The sequence below is a fragment of the Barbus barbus genome, assembly GCF_936440315.1.
Source record: "Barbus barbus genome assembly, chromosome: 39".
Lineage (NCBI taxonomy): Eukaryota > Metazoa > Chordata > Actinopteri > Cypriniformes > Cyprinidae > Barbus > Barbus barbus.
In genome coordinates this window covers 24,219,827-24,239,436 of record NC_136717.1, presented here as the reverse complement: position 1 = coordinate 24,239,436, position 19,610 = coordinate 24,219,827, and the positions used below count along the sequence as shown (strand labels likewise).

Here is a 19,610-nt window from a genome sequence, read left to right as displayed (position 1 = left end):
TCATACAGGATGGGAAGAACATGAAGTGGAGTAAATGCCATGTTCCTTTAAAGTGTTCAGGTACAGTGAAATGAACTGATTGGAGCTGTATTCACACACACACACATTTGGAGTGGAGTCAGCGGGGGTCAACATTCATTCATTTATTTAGATATTGAACGCCTGTGCTTTATCTTGTCATTATCACCTTTTTTCCAGGTAATATACTATGTTCAATCCTCCGGTCGAAGTGTCAGCGGCTCTCCGTCCATCTCTCCCCGTAATGAGGCAGTGGAGGAAATGAGCAAGTGAATGTGTGGAGGTGTAATAGACGGAGGGAGAAATGGAAAGAGATGAATCGCTAGCAGATAGATAATTGGAAAGAGGCTCTCTGGAGAAGCGCATCAGAAGGCTTGTGTAATTAGAATGGAGAAGTGTGTGAGGAATCTAAATGTTTCTGTGTTTGGGTCTCAGGAGGGTCTGCCGTCCTGTAGAGCCATTCAGACACATGAGTCCATCTGTTTGCTGCGGCTTCACCTGCATCCAGACATGCCAACAGCTGTTCATTTGTATAGTTCTGAGTGTGTGCGGATGATTTCGAGTGTATTGATCATATCTCATCACACTCCACGTAAACACAAGTGCATCTGGAAATAGAAGCTCACTTCTTAGCTTTGCACGAGGGCCGCTGTGGTGGCATTAATGTAAACTTTCTTTTACTTTCAGTTCATTCGGAGCAGCAGTTTGATGAGAAACTTACTGAGCAAGTAAGTTAAAGTTAGTTTATAGTTTATAATTCTATTTATAGTCAGCTACAGGAACATTTGTGTGTGCGTACTTGCATAGAATGTGTTTTTTGTGTGTAATGTTCTTAACGGTTGTATTAGGTTTAAATTCTGGATCTGATTTTTATGGAGGAGGTTAAATTAACTCTAATTGGATTTAATACAATTCGCCAAAAATCACACTATGAAAAACAAACAAACAAAAATATCAGGTAAAAATTATTAAATTGTAACATTAATATGGCACACGCATTACAGAAAAATAAACATGAGAACATACAGTATTATTTGTTTTTAAAACTGTATAACTATTTTTTTAAGTATTGTAACAGTATTGTAACATTTAAACATAAACAGAAGAAGTGTGAAAAAAGCTTTTTCTGTGTGCTTTCCTGGAGCTCAAATAGAGAGCATGGTGCTCGCAACGCCAAGATCATAGGTTTGATTCCCATTGAAATTAATATGCATGAACTATTAAGAATGTGTATGCATTCTTAATAGTTCATGCATATTAATTTCAGTGCAGTGTATGTTTCTTCGGATAAAAGCATCTGCCAAATGCACAAATGTAGACAACCTGAGAGTAGTTGATAAAATGACTTGCATGCAACTAGAATACATTAAAAATATGTTTTTATTTTCGGTCTGTGCACCTGTCTTTAACCATGAAATATGTGGGTCAAACTGATCTGCAAACATCATAATCATAATATAAATTCATCAGAGTGTTGACCCTAAATGAGAAAACATTACAAAACCTTGATTAAAACATCATAGGTTAGCCAGCATTTCTATTTCTATTATTGGTGCATTGATCCACAACATTATATAAAGGTTAAAATAATGTTTTCATTTAGATATTACTGGTGTTAGATCAACTTTGACCCCGTTTGCCACTGAGGTTTTAAAGCGCAGCTAATAATTGGACAAATCACATAGCGTATCATTGCAAAGGCCACGGTGGCAGCAAAATCAAAACCAAAGCTCGTGATATGATGTCAAACTCTGCGGTATCTTTTTTAAAGACAATTCAATATACTGTATAATACATCCAAAATGTGAAAATGAGCTTGCAAATGAATTGAAGTCAGTGGAACAGAAAGTGTAGTGTGACTGGCCCTTTAGATATTCAAATTGATAAATAGTAAAATAATCTTTATGTGCTATGTGTCTCGCCTTTTATGCATTTAATACCATAGTTTGGAAGACTTCACTTTATTCCTACAACCAGAGGTTTTGGAAGCGTACATTTGTTGCTGTATATCTGTTCCCAGTGTTTAAGTGTATTACACTGCATCTCATGTTCTTCGCTTCACTGTTATTGGAACAGTCCTGGCGCTACAGGTCTAAAGATATCTGAATCTCATTTAGTTTGGAAGACGGAGAGTAAGGCTGAATATCCAGACTCGAGAATCCTGCCAGAGCCAGAACGATCTACCTACAAGGCAGAGAGAGCGAGGTGTGTGTGTGTGTATTGATTGCTGTAAACGCACTGGGAAAACTGGGTTGATGACCTTGTGTTGGGTCGCGTCCAGCACTGTTAGCCCACTTTATGCACTTTAAATGAAGGATGAACCGTGAATACCGATGGGCAGTCTAACCGCACAACTTAAACCTGCACTAAACCAACTTTGATCTTAAGCCAGTCTTATTGATCAATTCGCTAGGTTTATAGCTCCACCGATCTTTCACACACCTTTATTGCAACTGTGTGTGTGCTTTATCTTCCAGGCTTATCAATAATCCAGTTTAAAGGCAGTTGAAGAAACTTAGTGAATTAGATAAGCTCAGTATTTTAGTTTCTGGAGGACAAACACTGAAATCCTGACAAATAAAACCTGCGTTCTCAAGCATCCTCACAGACATACCGCGGCTGTAAAGATGTAAAACAGGCGTCTCTGAATCTAAACACATTCTCGCTGAATCCTGCCGCTTTCCAAATGTCGCTCCTCTGATGTCAGGTCGGCCGTCAGCAAGCGCACTAGTTGTGGACAATGTATCCGGGACGACGGAGAGCAGAAGTGTGCGGGGTAAATTAAATCACACTGCAGCTTCTGCACATTGTAAAAGCGATCTGAGAATTCAGATTTGATTCGAGTTTGGAGAAACTGGAATGACGTTCTTGTATTTCGACTGGCTGTGTTTACGCTGGGTTATGTGTTTGCATTTTACCAAATTACCGCGTTAGTGTGTCCAATTTGTTTATACAGAGAGTCGTGAGGATGAAAGACAGAATCTTTATTAAAGTTTTCACTGATATCTTCCACAGTGGTGCATGCGTGTAAACAGCAGAAACACAAGAAGATTTCAGATGTTACTTTTGTATCAGATATCTTGTTGAGTAATATTATGTAGATTTATTTATGTTTATTATAGAAATGTTGAAGCTGTAGCTAGATACATTTATAATAATAATATATTCTATGCACATTTACAGTAGCAGCAACTTTAGTTGATTAATATTTGATAGATTTATGTACTGTAGGTGTTTATTTAAAAAATGTTAAAACTGTACCTAGTTACATTAATAATAATACTAATTTATTCTGTAGACATTTGCAATAACAGTGTGAATTGTTGAATAATATTATATAATATGGATTAAATTAGATGTTTATTAAAGAAATGTTGAAGCTGTAAATACTTATTTTTAATAATAATCCAAATTTGTTCTATAGACATTAGCAATAAAAGTGAGGTTGATTAATATTATATAGATGTATTTGGATATTTATTTTAGAAATGTTAAAACTGTATCTAGTTTCATTATTAATACTACGCATTTATTCTGTATATTTATAATTATTAAAGAAATGTTGAAGCTACTTGCATTAATAATAATCCAAATTTATTCCATAGTCTATTGTTTGTTACTGTCACAAAAACAGTCAAGTATGATCAACAGGACCAAATTTATAAATATATATATATATATATATATATATATATATATATATATATATATATTAGGGCCGGGACTCGATTAAAAAAATTAATCTAATTAATTAGAGGCTTTGTAATTAATTAATCGAAATTAATCGCATTTTAATCGCATATAAATATTTGACCTGAGAACAGTGAGAAGTACGTTTTTTTTATATGGATTTTTAAATTTCCCATCCACAGGGCCAACCAAAGCGGTCTCATCAGCTTCTTTGTCCATGTTCACTGTGGTTTGTTTTTGGCTGTTTCTCAATATGCGTTCTTCAGCGATCTTGCGTCCTTGTGTTCTCGTTCTACGTCATCATTAACCGTCGAAGTTCAGTTCCAATTCTCAAGAACGCAAGTACAGAGGATGCATGAAAGTGCCCGGATATGTTCTTGAAACTGAGGATGCATCGAGTGCAGACTTGAGAGAATCGAGCCGTTAGAAATCACAGAAAACGCTGTGGGTGGCCGGTGTACGGAAGCCTGTAAGCTTTAAAGTCGCTCTCACAAATACTTAACGGCTCTTCAAGTTGAAAGTAAACATTTATCGTTTTGTTTTGGTTAATTTTAATAAAGTTATAAGACCCGGAGAAAGTCTGCATTTTTATTGGCATATTAAAATGAATCTTAACAGTAAAACATATAACGCTGTAAAATAAAACAATACAATTATATGAAAGTAATATCTATAATAGTATGAAATGTTTTAATAAGTTATGACATTTTGTAATATTTATTGTTCATTGGTCGCTGTTTATGCTGAGACTATGCGGTCAGTTAAGCAGGAACTCAGTACATCTCAGTTCTCATAAGTGTGCGTTCTGTGTTCTCGCGTCCTTCCGAGTAGAGGGACCCAACGCAAATCTCGCGGGAGCGGGCGGTTTGAATTTTGGTGCGGGCGGGAATGGGCGGCTAAAAAAAAACACTGCGGGATCGGGAGGTAGCCTAGCGACATGATGTCATTGTCAACAAAATCAAAGTACTTGAAGTCTAAAGAAACGCGCGGTAGCCTAAGCGTTTTAGATGTCCCCGATAGCCCAGGCTATATTCATCTTCCCTACCAGTGCGTCAGAATACATGCAGGTCAGGGACAGAAACAAACATGAATCTATTTAATAATAGCAATACAATACGTTTTGTTTTTCCTGCGGGACGGGAGAAGACACAAAATCAATGCATCTCTATTATCGTGCGGGAATAAATTCTCAGAGTTTTGCGGGTGCGGGCGGGAGTGGACATACATATTGCGGGAGCGGGTGGGAGTGTAACACACACGTTGCGGGAGCGGGCGGTAATGGTCAGAAATTCGGCGGGAGCGGGATGAAGAAAACAGTCCCGCGCAGGGCTCTACTTCCGAGTTCGTTCTTCCAAGGAAGCTTGGCAAGACCGGTCTCCACTGCAGTATAATCGGTCCGCCGAAACTCATCCAGTGAGAAACGTTCCGCGGTGCAAAAATAAGTGCGATTAAAATGCGTTAAAAAAATTTAACGCGTTATTTTTGTGTAATTAATTAATCTAAATTAACGCGTTAAAGTCCCGGCCCTAATATATATATATAAATTTGGTCCTGTTGATTATAAAAAAAAAATCTAAAAATCAGACAAAATTCATCATTATGAGTTTACCAAATTCTAATGGTAAAAATTTAAAGTTGGTTAGATCATGATTGTGAATAATAACAAAAATTTGAGTCTGTTTTTTATGCAAATCTATTGTACAATATAGTCAGACAATTTTTGATTATATATTTAATAAAAATAAAGTTTTTATACTTTTATAACAGATACAGTCACGACTGTTTGAAGAAACTCGTACAGTCTTGAAACATGAGTGTGAGTAAAAGATCTTGAAATTTTTTTTTCAGTGTACTGTTCCTTTTAAATTAATATTAACAGATTGGACAAAAGCTGATGCATATCTCTGTGCATTAAGCCTTACAGTGTAAACGTGACGAGAGCGAGAATGAGAGCTCACCAGTGGGCCCTGCTATTTCACTGATGCACAATAACCTCCAGGCCCCTCAAACACACACACACACACACACACACACAGAGTTTCCTCTGTCCTGTCAGATCAGCTCGTGTCTGACAGCATTGTGTGCCTCTGGAGTTCTGCACAGAGAATATCAGATGTGAAATGTAGAGAGCAGAGAGATCACCAGAGTGTGTCAACAGACTGACTTCTCACACACACACACACTCGCAGCCTCAGCGTGTGCCATTTAAGACAGACGCCCATGGGGGAGAGGAGTAAGTGTCACCACTCTTAATGTCATGAAGTTTGTGTATGTTTTGCCCCTGTTGGTTCTGGGGTTGCGCTGCTCGTGGGAAAACAACTGCATAATCGTCCTCCTTTACTGTCTGTCATATTGTGTGTTTCACACACTGTAAGCTCCCGACTAAAATTACAAATGAGATCTCTTTATTATCTCAGTTATGTCTCCAAGATAGCAGTGAAATAAAACAGAGTGCAAATGGAGCCTTTTGCAGCTTGCAAAAAAAACTCCAACGTCTCCTTTAGAGCAGGGTTATTATATATATATATATATAGTGAGGGAAAAAATTATTTGATCCCTTGCTGATTTTGTTAGTTTGCCCACTGACAAAGAAATGATCAGTCCATAATTTTAATGGTAGGTTTATTTGAAACAATTCTCAATCTCCCTCGGTCTGGGGCTCCATGCAAGATCTCACCTCGTAGAGTTTCAATGATCATGAGAACGGTGAGGAATCAGCCCAGAACTACACGGGAGGATCTTGTCAATGATCTCAAGGCAGCTGGAACCATAGACACCAATAAAACGATTGGTAACACACTACACCGTGAAGGACTGAAATCCTGCGCCCGCAAGGTCTCCCTGCTCAAGAACGCACATGCACAGGCCCGTCTGAAGTTTGCCAATGATTCAGAGGAGAACTGGGTGAAAGTGTTGTGATCAGATGAGACCGAAATCCAGCTCTTTGGCATCAATTCAACTCGCCGTGTTTGGAGGAGGAGGAATGCTGCCTATGACCCCAAGAACACCATCCCCACCATCAAACATGGAGGTGGAAACATTATGCCTTGGGGTTGTTTTTCTGCTAAGGGGACAGGACAACTGCACCGCATCAAAGGAACGATGGACGGGGCCATGTACCGTCAGGGCTAGGGCATTGAAAATGGGTCGTGGATGGGTATTCCAGCATGACAATGACCCAAAACACACAACCAAGGCAACAAAGGAGTGGCTCAAGAAGAAGCACATTAAGGTCCTGGAGTGGCCTAGCCAGTTCAGACTCGAAACCTTAATGACTTGGAGAGGATATGCAAAGAGGAGTGGGACAAAATCCCTCCTGAGATGTGTACAAAACTACAAGAAACGTCTGACCTCTGTGATTGCCAACAAGGGTTTTGTCACCAAGAACTATGTAATGTTTTGCGAAGGGGTCAAATACTTATTTCACTCATTAAAATGCAAATCAATTTATAACTTTTTTTAAAATGCGTTTTTCTGGATTTTTTGTTGTTGTTATTCTGTCTCTCACTATTCAAATAAACCTACCATTAAAATTATAGACTGATCATTTCTTTGTCAGTGGGCAAGCGTACAAATTTTTTCCCTCACTGTATGTCTATATATATATATATATATATTATTATACTAATATATACTAAAATATGTAATTAATATATATGATGATACATATATTAAAATATTAAATCAAAATACAGTATAAAAATGTAAATGTACACGTTTTATTTCAGCTAGCAACATTTGTCATTATAATTTAGTTTAACAATGTACTAAAACTATTTTCATTTCACTATTTTCTTTATCTACAGTTTTCGACACCCATGTTTAGGTTTACCAGCTCTGTTCCTGCTCAGATTAACTCAAGACTCGTCATCAGATCTCAATATAAACATTTCTCTTTCAATGATCTATCTGCTTCTCATTGGTTTTAAGGGTTTTTACTGTTACCATTTTTTTGTGTCTGTTTTTATTTCTCCTCAGGAGAAACATGGGAAACACGGTGTTGGCACATGAAGCGATTGAGAATGGCATTGTGTATCCAGAGCTGCGCAAGAGCAACATCTGAGCAATAACACTTTCCTCTGGGCTGTGCTCTACAGGCTCCAGAAAACAGTAAGTACATTTGCATATCTTTTTCATTTGTCTCCCTTTGTGGAACAAATGACGGAGGTTTTGCAAACCTGCTGTGAAGCTGATGAGATGCAGGGAGAGTGTGCAGCATCATTAGAGGAGTAGTTCAGCCCAAAATGAATGTTCTGTCATCATAGTCACTCTCGTCTGAAGGAGAAGAGCACCTGGGACATTCTGTTAAATATCTCAGGTTTGAAATGACATGAAGATGAGTTAAATGATGACGGGATTTTAATTTTGGGTGAACGATCTCCTTAAGAGGAGATGTGGGATACTAAACGCTGCTGCCCCGAAACATGGCATAAGAACCTTTTCATAACATTCACCTTGAGTTCTTTCAAAACATCCTGGTTTCTAAAAGTTTTTTCTTGGTTGTTCAAAAATGAACAGAACATTCCATTTTATAACTTTGGAATGTTACGTGAACGTTACTTTTGAATGTTCTCTGAATGTTCTGAAACAAGTAGTAATGTTTAAAAAATGCTAGACAGACATTCAGCAGAATTGTTTAACATTAATGATATATAAATAATGTTTTTGTACTATTGTTTTGAGAACATTATTAAAGATCAGATACTTTGAACAAACGTTCTGTTAAAGTTACAGGAAGAACGTTTGTTTATACCTTTTAGAGAACATTAGCAGAACATTCTGAGAATGTTGAGGGCGTATTATAGACATGTATTTATTAAGCTATATATATATATATAAACAAACAGTAATTGTATCATATTATATTGTTCAGAATTAGATGATTTAGGTACAATTAAGTCCAACAACGCTTTTTATTGATGTATTTGTTCATTCAAACTCATGTCTGCGTACATATTTTTTTATTCACATCCTTGTAATCTTTAGTCAAAAACATTCATTTCCACTCTCCAATGCAATCTTTTCTCTGATGACCGGCATAAGATCACAGCAATTAGTAAACAACTATGATCCAATCGATTCAGTCAGTTCCCAATAGAATCAAGTCAAAAACAAAATCAAGACCCGCCATGTGTTTTTTGTCAGTGGAGAAGTCATTTCACTCGGATATATATATAAGAAGAGAGGGTCGCAGCTTCCATTTCGTGCCATTTTAACAAATTTGTCTACAGATTATAGTTCAATAAATTCATATGCATGCTATCGCTCCCAAAATACTTCAGACGATGACCTGCAGAAATCATTACACGAGTTTAAACCCACATTGCATAAACAGCTTAGACTAATCTTAAAAATTAGTCATATAATTTTTTTTCTTTAGCATTGGTCATAATAGATTGGTCAAATTTGAATCTGAGTTGGTTGATCTTAAGACACAGACTTAACACAGTGGCTGTTTATGCAACTGAACCCAGATGTTCAGATCAGATGCTCAATGACTTTCTTCCTCTTGTTGTGCATTTAGATTCTGTGACAAGCAACTAGTGCTGCAAACAAAGCAGGAGCAATGATTCTTTCTCACACACTCAGTACCCAAGGCCTTCCGTGTTATTGACCCGCCACACTAAGTGTGTATGTGTGAATAACAGATGAGAAGGAGACTGTGTGTATGATCGGAGTCCCTGTGAGTGTGTGTGTGTGTGTGTCAGTCAGTCAGTCTGACACGGTCTCTACAGACCTGTTAGCACTTGTAAATGATTTCAGCTGCAACTCCATAAATATTATTCACCTAAACACCCTCATGCTGCCATTAAACAACACAAAAACACTGTCTGCAGTCAAACATCCTCTCACGCTGACATTAAACTCTGAATGGCTGACATTACACACACGCAGGTCAGTGTGAATGAGTGTCCATCAGCGGCTGAAAGACTTTAACGGGCTGATTTAACCAATGCAAGAACAGCATAGAGACACACACATGCAGCAGCTGATGTTTATAACTGAGTGTTGATGTGTACACAGCACAGATCATTATGTCTTTTCTTTACCAGCTTAACACCAGCATCAGCCAAACACAGGAGACTCTTAAAATAGATGTATAAGATGAAAAGGTGTATATTGATGGACAGGTGAAATGCAGTGTCGGGTCGTAAACAGGACTTTAACGGCATGAACCAACACAATATCCCTTTCTGTTTACATATTTAATGTATGTTTTAATGATAAAATATTTTATTATAATGTTTACGATATAAATTAATAGCATTATAGTGCTAAAATATTATTTTTATATCAAATAAATTAAAACCTCTTTAATATAAATTTGTTATAATAAATATTACATGGATTTTTATAGTAACATATTTTATTATAATGTTTAGGATAATATACATATTTTATTGCTAACTTTATATTTTATGTGTGTTTATATATTTATATTTTAAATGTTACTTATATCATTCTTTTTTATTTACATTTAATATTTAATATTCTATTGGGTTTATGTCATTTGTTTTTCTGTTGCTAATGCACAAATGTTTATTGTCCATTTGAATATTTATTTAGATCAGTTAACCCTGTTTTAGACCCTGTTCACCTGTATTTAGTGCCGAACACATTGGACGACTTGACATGGGCCTTAAACTCATGTTGCTCTAGGAGGACTGAACCTGTGTGAATTAGATCATGTGACATCAGGGGGCGGGGCATTCTAATTGGACAAAAAATGAGTACATCAATATTTTAGTTCCTTTTCCATTAAGAGAGACTTGTTTGTATGTTGTAAAAGTGTATGCTGGAGAATAAATGTAGTCAAATTTAAGGCACATACTAGAATGTATATGAGCTCAGAGAGACATACTGTACATAGACTAAAAGACACAAAACTTCCATTTTGATTCCATATGATGTTTAAGAGCATTAGTGAGATGCTATTAATAAATGTAATTTTTTTTTGTTAAATTTAAAGAACTACATTTTTCCACTTGGCAGTATTTGCTATAGGATTTTTTCTAGTGTACCTTTGCGCGTCCATGCGCGCTCCCGTCTGCGTGCAATGCGCGCTCTAACGGGGCAGAACGCGACAAACCAAAAGAGCGAAAAGCGTTCAACAGCTTAAAAACATCTCATGAAACATCTTCACTGTCAATAAAGCTTCGTTTCAAACGCGCACTCGTTCCAGATCAGCATATTTCACCTGCACAGCGTTTGGTTCCTCCGGGTCTTTGAGCATTTGGATTTTGTCTCGTTTCCTCATTTCACGCATCTTTTACTGAGAGACTCTTTGAGCAGCGCAACAATCCATCAGTGCCAAATCCACTGATAATCAATATGCTGCTCGTGTCCTGACCGATAATCACGTTATGAGCACAACTGGAATTGATACCTAAATTATGAGCAGTCATGAGTGAATCTTTGTTTTCTTGCCCCTGTGAAATATTTGCCAAACATAAAGGTTAAAAATAGCAGATCTGACCACCTGCCGCGTAACGCCCTTTGATTATCGACCAGAGCAGCGATCTGATCAATTCCACGCGCGCATCCTGATCCATGAACAGGGCAGCAGAGGAATTCATTTAGAGATCTTAGCTGAAAACTTCCAGCACAAGTAATTGGTCAAACTCTATTGATTAATAACAGTTAATACTTGCCCACGCATTAGAGGCCAGGACGGTTCTGCCCGTTCCCTTTTCATTTCTGAACGTTTTAGTGTTCTGCAAAATAAAATTGTATCCGAACAGCCAAATAATGATGTGAACTTCATTCGGAGAATAAAATAAAAACACGCATTAAGGAACTCCTCCATCCAGCACACAGCGCGTAAAGTCAATTCGCCCTGCGGATTTCCACATTTCTGTTGAGTTGGAGGCATTTATATGAGTTTGATTAGTGTTGTTTCTGTTAAATGTCTGTAGATGGAAATTAATGATGATAGAGCCTTGAACAAGAGCGAGTCGTCACATCATGCTGGAGAATCAGTTCAGACATTGAATTGGGACGATGTCCAAATCAGTGTCATGGCACATAAAGGCACTTTATTTGACAGTAGTCGACCCGTGCATTGCATTATTTGAAGCAGATGCATGACGAGCAACTGACCAACTAGATTACATAATTAGTCCGTCCAGTGTTTATAATGAGCGCTCAAATTCAGTGCGCAAAAACCTTTTACGCACAACTGGAACGGCAACTGATTCAACTAAATCAGTTTCTTATAACCCTCAAATACTTGATCGGATGCCCAAATGTTATTAAAGAGCTAAAATTCTCGAGTTGGTTTGTGCGTAAATCCCGTTTGGCGCGAGTCTGCGCGAAAACGGAGGTGCGTTTTCCAGCACAGGTCTGCTCTGGGTTGCGCGCTCGGGTCTGTAGAAAATAGTCTAAATGATCTTTTATGAATGAAGTCTTAAAGTTGAGTGAGTTATGAAGGGGAAAGCTCGCGAAATCGGCGTTGCTTTTGGAGTCTCCATGGCTCAATCCAAGAAACAACCACAGTGCTCCGCGCCTCCTGCTCCTTTCCGTCGATCTCAGGCTCAGCGGAACATTTTAACGATAATTTTTCTGAGCGAACCTTGTGTTGGTTGCACTTGCGCTCCTTGACGCGCGTGCATTTGTTTGCAGTTATTGGCTTATGAAAGCAATGGCCCGCGCGTGATGTAATAAATCGGTTGCAATATTTTCTAGATAACGCGCAGAAACGGCTAGTTTGTCCTACCTGCTCTCAGTCGTTCCTGGTGCCCGCGGGGTCGCTGCTGTCCAGCTGGACGTCTGAGGACATGATGCTGGACGCTCGGTGCTCTTCTCGTGGGTAAACGCGAAATGAGAAGTGGAAATGAGGAGCAGGAGGGAGGGGAGGAGACGCAGGAGGTCCCTTCACAGCATCATTCTCACATCATCAACACACTTCGGTTTACAGGGGTCTAAGCTTCATTGATATCTCTCAGTTGATAGTGTTTACGTGCAAATGCGTTATGATGCATCAGACTCGGGCTTTTATAGTCGGGAAATAGGCTTTAACTGGATTACATGCATGTGACGTTTAGGTGAATGCGCGTCGTTGAGCGCGGCTTCAGATGCTGATGGATCGATTCTATCTCCAGACGCCGCGTTGGGGATTAAACGGGACTTGAGTTTTTTTTTTTTTTGACGCGTCCTCACAGATCCGCTAAACCACAAAAACATTTTAGCGGAAAATTTACCGCTACGCTCCATGTGTAACGCTCTTGGCAGTACTATGGTACATGATCAAAAACATGGTATCGCCTGCGTGCACGTCCAAAATTTTGTATTTTCTATATTATTCTCCAAACCCCTGGTTTTACTATGGTACGAGTCCAAAAAACATAGCATTGTAGTATAATGTATTGTATGTAGTATATGTATTGATATACATAGTGGTGATCAATGATTATCATATGTTTCACGATCAGTTGCAGATGGTATTGTGTCCAAAAAACATTGTATCAGTCAGCATATTCAACCACCCAGATCACCTGGAAATAGAAGTGGCATAGCAACACCCTAGCAACCTCTTACAACATCCTAGCAACACCCTGGCACCTTAGTAACATCCCATATAACAAAAACATGTTCTAAGGACGTTCTTTTAACATTTACATTGTTATAAAAACGTTTTTGAACGTTCCCTGAATGTTCCATTTTTTATGCAAACCTTAAGGAAATATTCTATTTTATCAGTTTTCAAACATTATGGGAACATTGTTTTTGAATGTTCTCTGAACGTTTTGAAACATTTTTAAAAACATACGCCTAAAACATTTCAGGAAAAAAACGTTCCATTAATGATGATAAATGATGTTTTGTGAACATTATTAAAAATAGCCGATAACTTTAAACAAACATTCTTTTAACGCTACAGGAAGAATGTTTGTTCATAATTTGTGAAGAACCTTGCCAGAACGTTCACTATTAGCTGTGATGATATTGAGAATATTCGTATTCATGCAGCATGGTGATATTTCCAGTTTAGGTAGTCAAAGATCATGATTAACCTGGTGTATGTAGTGCATATGCACATTAGTGTCATTCACTGAAGCTCATCACTGAGATGAGATCCCACACTTACATGTGACCTGATATCAGATTAAACAAGTTTTTCCAGTCAATTAACTTTAAAGATCAAAGCAGCTGATGTCCTGATTGTGTTTGTGCATGTGCTTCCCAAATAAAGTACCATGGGATTACCATAAGAATGTAACATTTTAATGTAATGGGATGTTTTTGGAAACCACTCTGTTCTTTGAAGTGCCTTATTATAGTACCATTTAAATATTGTGGCGTATTTCGAAGCACCATAGAGTTACCGTAGTGCAACCGCGGTACTTTTTTTTTGTTTTTTTTGTAAGGGGTGTGTTTGAGTGCTTTCAAGCATGAATGTGCTCTAGTGTTTGAGGATGTGAAGATTACACTGACATCTACTGGGGAAAAACTCACTGTCTTTCTGAGTGTTTTTGAGTAACCAGAAGATATCTGTGTTTGTGGTTTGAGCTTTGCTTGTTAATTGTGCACGTCCCTCACTGTGTTAAACATGTTCACACATGACACACACAGCATGCATCTGCCCAAGTCATGCACTCGCATGATGTTTCTCCACATTATCAGTCTCTCTTTAACAGTGTTGTGTTGTGTTTGTTTAATGAGAGGAGAAAGTAAGCGCTCGAGAGTTGGATTAGTAGCAGACAGTGCTGTTGGTTTGATCTGTGTGTTTAATTAGCGTCTTCTGCATTAGTTCACATGCCAATTTATCCCACGCTGTCAAGCTAACGCTGTCCACTCGGCATATACGTACGTATATACTGCCACAATCCGATTGGGGAGGGGGCTTTAATTGACAGCTGCTATTAGAAGAGGCTGCGTTCCTGCAGCCGCGGCTCTCATTTAGGAAAGGAGCAGCACACAATACACACATACAATCAGCGCGGCTCCTCTCGCAGCGATAGCTTTGTCTGCCGCCCCAGAAAAGAGCCATATGAAGTGAAGGAATGGGAGACAGGGAGAGAAAGACAGCCTGGAGTGATTGTCTCAGTTTAAATGAAATGTCCATCAGCCACCTGTCACTCTCACTGGGGGCTAAGGGACCAGCCGGGAATCAGGACAAATAAAAATCAATGAGAAGAATTTGGAACCTGTTACTGCTGCGTTTTCCTGCCGGTGTGTGACATGTAAGAAGTGTTGCATAACGTTACCGATACAGTTATTAGCATTTTTATGCTATGTCAAGCACCACTTTTGTTAATAGGTTTACCATTTTTACCTGATCAGTAAGCATTCACTTAGAAATCATATAGTCTAGCAACGATTTTAGCAACTACCTAGCAACACCCTGGCACCCTCATATTGTACTTTCTATTGCTTATATAGCATCCCAGCTAAGAACAGTTTCCTAATGTTCCCATTAAGTTATGAAAACATTTCTAAATGTTCTGACAATGTCTAGTTTTTAAAAAAAAAATTAAGATGGTCATTCCGTTGAATCATTTTGCAAATGTTATGGCAACATTACTATTGAATGTTCTTGGAACATTCTGAAATAAGTAGTAAAATTAAAAAAACGTTAGACAAATGTCCAAATAAAACGTTTCAGGAAAATATTTATTTATATATAAATAAAGATTTTGTGTTGATTCATGTGTGTGTTCATGGAACATTTTTTTCTGAAACATTTTAATTGAACATTCAACTAACATTTTTTAAGACTGTTTATACTGAAGATATTTTGAAGAATGTTGGTAACCAAACAGCTGACGGTAGCCATTGACTTCCATAGTACAGAAACTATAGAAGTCAATGGCTACCGTCATCATTCTTCAAAATGTCTTCTTTCATGTACAGCAGAAGAAAGAAACTCGTACATGTTTGGAACAAGTGGAGGGTGAGTAAATGATGACAGACTTTTCCTTTTTGCGTGAACTATTCCTTTAAGATTTTTGCCTGATCACTAAGCAATCACTCAGAACACTCTAGAAATCACATAGCAACAGCTTGGCAACCTCCTAGAACATCTTAGCAATTACCCAGCAACACCATTCTATTGTCGTTTGTATAATATCTATTATGCATTATGTAACATCACAATGCTCTCTGAATGTTCAAAACATGCAGTTTTTTAAATGTCTTACAAGTTTTTTCTTGTTTATGCGAACATTCCATTGTATCATTTTGCAAACATTATGAGAATGTTACTTTTGAATGTTCTCCGAACATTCCAAAAGAATTAGTAACATTTGAAAAATGTTAGACAAAGTCCAACTAAAATGTTTCAATGTTCCATAAACAATGTATGAATAATATTTTTCGCTAACATTTTGAGAGCGTTATTTAAGACCAGATAACGTTCTATTAACGTTTGTGGTGAGTGGGGCAGGGCCGAGAGCCGTGGGAACGGAGCGAGGCCGGTGGAGTTAATGATAATGAGCGACACCTGCGACACTCACCGGTCTCGAGTCCCACGGAGGAGCTCCGGAAGGATAAAAGGAGGAGTGACGACAGTGGAAGACGAGAGAGGACCAGGCCTGGATATTATTTTGTGTTTTGTGTGCGGCAGTCGTCCGTGAGGGGCTGCCGCAGTACTTTTACGTTTGTTTATTTTGATTATTAAATTCTTAAATGTTTGCCGGTTCCCGCCTCCTTCTTCCCGACCTACGAACGTTGTTACATTGGTGCCGAAACCCGGGAGGAAGGAGGGACACGCTGTGAGAGAGCCCTCGCTGCTGAGGGGGATCGCGGTGCTGAGGAGATCGCGCAGCAGGGAGTAGCGGGGGCGGCCGCTGGCTGTCCGAGGCGGCGGTGGTGCTGGAGCGATGGAACAACAGGTGGGACGGAAGGCTCGCTGCCGTGCTCCTGGGTCGAGGAGGGGGGCTGCCGTCCGAGAGGGAGCGGAGGAGTCGGCGCCATTCGCCATGTGGCCGTAGCCTGCTGCCCTCTGCCATGTTGGGGAGGAGCAGGGAGTGGGGGACTCGCTGCCGGCTGCCCTCGACCGGAGGAGCCATCGCCGTCCGCCAGGAGGCGGAGCGTCGAGCCGTCCACCAAAGAGGTCCAGTACCATCGCATGGCACCGCGAGTGAGAGCCTCTCAGCTGGTTGAGGACCAACCAGCAGTGTGTCCGGGAACCGGACCAAATTTTTTTTTTTCCTCTCTCCCCTCTCTCGTCTCTGTCACTCCTCATCCTTCCGTCTCCTTTTCTCTCGCCTCGTCTGTCCGTACCCCCAGGTACGCCGCGGCCGCCCTGACGGGTCCCCCCAGGAAGGGGGGGAGTAGAGCGCAGTCTCGAGGGTACCCCCCGGTCTGCGAGGGGCGATGGGGGTATGTGGTGAGTGGGGCGGGGCCGAGAGCCATGGGAACGGAGCGAGGCCGGTGAAGTTAATGATAATGAGCGACACCTGCGACACTCACCGGTCTCGAGTCCCACGGAGGAGCTCCGGAAGGATAAAAGGAGGAGTGACGACAGTGGAAGACGAGAGAGGACCAGGCCTGGATATTATTTTGTGTTTTGTGTGCGGCAGTCGTCCGTGAGGGGCTGCCGCTGTACTTTTACGTTTGTTTATTTTGGTTATTAAATCTTTGAATGTTTGCCGGTTCCCGCCTCCTTCTTCCCGACCTACGAACGTTGTTACAATGTTACTGGAAGATTGTTCATAATGTTAAGAGAATGTTCCCTGTTAGCTGGAATATATTGAGAATATTCACTGCTCTCTCTCTCTCTCTCTCTCTCTCTCTCTCTCACTCTCTCATCTGTTTCAGGGCTGTTAATGTCTTACTTACTCACTAATGTCTTTTTCTTGGTGTGAACAGATCCCCGGGGAGGCGACATGCAAGCCTGCGGACAATCCTCACGGTCCATCAATGGGTCTCTGGGGTCTCTAGGAGTCTCTGACGTGCTCAAGTGCAGGTTAATTCTTGGCTTTTAGTGTCAGTAAACAGTGTGCTGGATTAGAGGACATCCATTGATCTGACCGCTGCATCAATACACACACATTCACTGAGAGACAGACACTCCCGCTAAATTGCTTTGAAATCCCCATTCAGACATTATAACATTAGCACACCGCTAAATGCCTCCAAATGAATGAGTGTCAGGAAGAATAGAGCTGCATTGTATCTTATATCGCTGTTCAGACTGAATTATTTTAAAGGGGAAGCGTGTCATTTATGCTCTACTAAACATCAAACTTCCACACTTCAGATGATAAAATAATAAAAGATGGTCTGTTTATACATATATACACACATATGTAATGTGTGTGTGTGTGCATAAGATATATAAGGTTTTTGTAAGATATAGATAAGTTTCTTTATTGGTTTTGATAAAAAGACAGTAAAAATTGTGAAATATTTTTACATCATGAGCTGTGTACTATTTTAATATATTATGAAATGTAATTTATTCCTGTGATGCAAAACTGAATTTCTTTATTATAAGCAATTATTATCAATGATATTAATTATCAATATTATCGATGATTGAAACACGTTTGGGTATTCATATGCAAGATATGTTCTAAGAATATTTTGCTAATGTTCCAGTTAAGTTATGAAAATGTTTTAACAACAATTTTTCTTATGTGAATGTTAAGGGAACATTTCATTTTATAATTTTGCAAGACATAATGCAATATATAATCTTTTTTATATAAGAATCTCATAAATATATATATATATATATATCATCACATAAAAAAAAAATCTATCTAAAAACGTTTATGCAACGTTCTCCAAGAGCTACAGAGACGTTATTCAGATTCATACTGTAGTCTTGAGCGTGCGTTACATCATTCTGTGCTGCTGAACTGAATGCCCACAATCCTTCAAGGCACAAAATTGGTCCCAAACAGAAATGAAGAGTAACGTTTGTGAAAGCTGCAGTAGAGCCGCTGTTTCAACAAACAACCGTCAGTATTCAATGTTCATAAAACTAGCACGCAAATTTCTACTACCTGGAGAAATCATGTTCTTCACAGAGGAACAGAAGCTCCTGTCCTTCCTCTCATCTGTTCATCTCTACAGGTTATACGTTTATTAACTGAAGGAGTTTGAAAGAATTGCATGTTGATATAGTGAATAAACACAAACACACACAGAAGGGCGGCGTGACTTTGCTCTGCTTAAGTGATTGTGTTCTTCATAACCTCTAGCGATGTGTCTGTTTGTTAGGTGTTGAATGATGTCAGTGTGACAACGTGTGTAGTTTCTCATGATGCAGGCCTCCAGTCCGTCTCTGACCCACAATCCTAATGGATAACATCTGTGATCAGAGAGAGATCAAGTTTCAAAACCTTACAGCGACTTCAAGTATTTTTGAGTATCACTGCAGTCACTTATAAATGTATGAATGTCATTTAATTATATAGCAAAATATCAGATCAAGTGTCTTGATTGTAAATAAAGATGCACAAACAGTCAGAGTAACAGCAAGTTAGATCTGCTTAAACTCTAGATGTAGTGCTGGAGATGAAAACAGTCAGACAGATGCATAAAAAATTATAATAAACAAAAAAATGTATTTCAGTTAACATTTATTTCAAGTAATGCATTTTTTAATGTTTTAGTTTTTTAAAGAATTATGTATATATAGTTTTTAATGTAATCATTTATTTAATTTGAGTTATGTTAGTGTTTCATGTTAAACTAAATGGAAAAATGTAAATGTTGCCTTGGAAATAATAAAATAAAAATACCCTCAAATAAAATAAGTTAGAGGTTTTGTCATGAAACAGGTCCACGGACTTTCATTCGCTCGCCCCCAGAGGTCACTCTTCCATCAAATCGACTCTCACAACACACAGACTGTCATATATTACCCTGGACTGCATTTCCCATCATTCATTGCACTAAGTACACACAGCTGTCTCAATCACACGCTCACACCTGAGAATTATCACACA

At 38.9% G+C, this 19,610-nt stretch overlaps 1 protein-coding gene across 3 annotated transcripts in view; it reads right to left on the bottom strand.

Annotated features, from left to right (window-relative positions):
* LOC306858415 (muscarinic acetylcholine receptor M2-like) overlaps nucleotides 1-12,621 on the bottom strand; it is a 97,279-nt gene extending 84,658 nt beyond the window's left edge. The window contains exon 1 of one of the 3 annotated variants that reach the window (XM_079398954.1): nucleotides 12,425-12,621. The gene's annotated coding sequence lies outside the window, so the exon portion shown is untranslated. The remainder of the gene's footprint in view (nucleotides 1-12,424) is intronic. The other 2 variants (XM_079398955.1, XM_079398956.1) reach the window with 2 other exon arrangements.
* Nucleotides 12,622-19,610: the final 6,989 nt, after the last annotated feature.